The sequence below is a fragment of the Myotis lucifugus genome, unplaced genomic scaffold (assembly GCF_000147115.1).
Source record: "Myotis lucifugus unplaced genomic scaffold, Myoluc2.0 scaffold_302, whole genome shotgun sequence".
Classification (NCBI taxonomy): domain Eukaryota; kingdom Metazoa; phylum Chordata; class Mammalia; order Chiroptera; family Vespertilionidae; genus Myotis; species Myotis lucifugus.
Genome location: NW_005871350.1, coordinates 666,382 through 667,669, shown reverse-complemented (window position 1 = coordinate 667,669; position 1,288 = coordinate 666,382). Strand labels below are relative to the sequence as shown.

General features: G+C 43.3%; 1 protein-coding gene across 1 annotated transcript in view; it reads right to left on the bottom strand.

Moving 5' to 3' along the window:
• The window catches only part of WNT9A (Wnt family member 9A), a 74,805-nt gene that overhangs the window by 33,475 nt on the left and 40,042 nt on the right, over positions 1-1,288 (bottom strand). The gene's annotated exons all lie outside the window — the stretch shown is intronic.

Here is a 1,288-nt window from a genome sequence, read left to right as displayed (position 1 = left end):
GAGCCCAGCAGGGCCTTCACCATAGTCCTCTCCCTGCATGGCTAGGCTGCCCCCTGCAGGTTGGCAAGGAAAAGGCCCAGCATGTAGTCTAGCATCCTGGTCTAGCATCCAGTTCAGCATCCTCATCCAGCATTCTGGTCCAGCACGCACACACCCTCTGGACAGTGCCCAGCATAGTACCTTTCTTGGGACAGATGCCAGATAGATGTGGAGGTTATTCTTCATGATGGGACACTGTTCATATCGTCTTGTCCTCTGTGAAACACATGTTGGAGACTGGATATATGATACGCAATTTTTAATGTATTTCAAAAGTTTTAAAACATTGTTTTGAGAGAAATGTAGATTCGCATGCAGTTGTAAAAAATAAAGAGAACCTTTGTACCCATCACCCATTTCCCCCAATGGTAGCATCTTGCAAAACCTTAGAACAATATGCCAGGAAATTGACACTTGCTACATGCACTCATCTGTGTGCACATGCGTAGTTCTGTGCACTTTTATCACATGTGGAGGTTTATATGTCTACCACCATAGTCATACTGAACATCTCCATCAGCACAGGATCCCTCATACTCCTCCCCCTACCTCCTGGCATGCTAATCTGCTATCACTTGTATGTTCAAAAATGCTATATACCTGGAATCATACAGTATGTAACCTAGAATTGGCTTTCGCATTGAGCATAATTCTCTAGAAATTCACCCAGGTTGTCAAATGTATCCATAGTTCCTGTTTATTGCTTCAAAGCAATTCACTGTATGGATGTCCCATAGTCTGTTTAACCATATGCCTGTTAAAAGACATCTGGGTTGCATCCAGTTTCGGCTACTACAAACAAAACTACTGTAAACATTAATGTACTAGGACAGGGTTTGTGTGAACATGGGTTTTGTTTCTCTGGGACTAATGCCCAGGAAGGCAATAGCAGGGTAAGGTGGTTGCATGTTCAGTTTTGTAAGAAACTGCCAAACTGTTTCCAGGCGGGCTGACCATTCACTCCCATCAGTAGTGTGTGAGTGGTCTAGTTTCTCACCTCCTCATCAGCACTTGGGTTGTTGCTGTGTTTATTTTAGTCATTCTGATAGGGGGTAGTGGTATATAATTGTGGTTTTAACTTGCATTTACCTAACAGCTAATGATGTTGAATATTAATGATCTTTATCTGCTATCTGTATCTCTTTGGTGAAATGCTTGCTCATCTTTTGCCCATTTTCTTCTTGGATTATTTTATACTAGAGGCCCGGTGCACAAAAGTTTGTGCACTCGGGGGGGGGGGGGGGTCCCT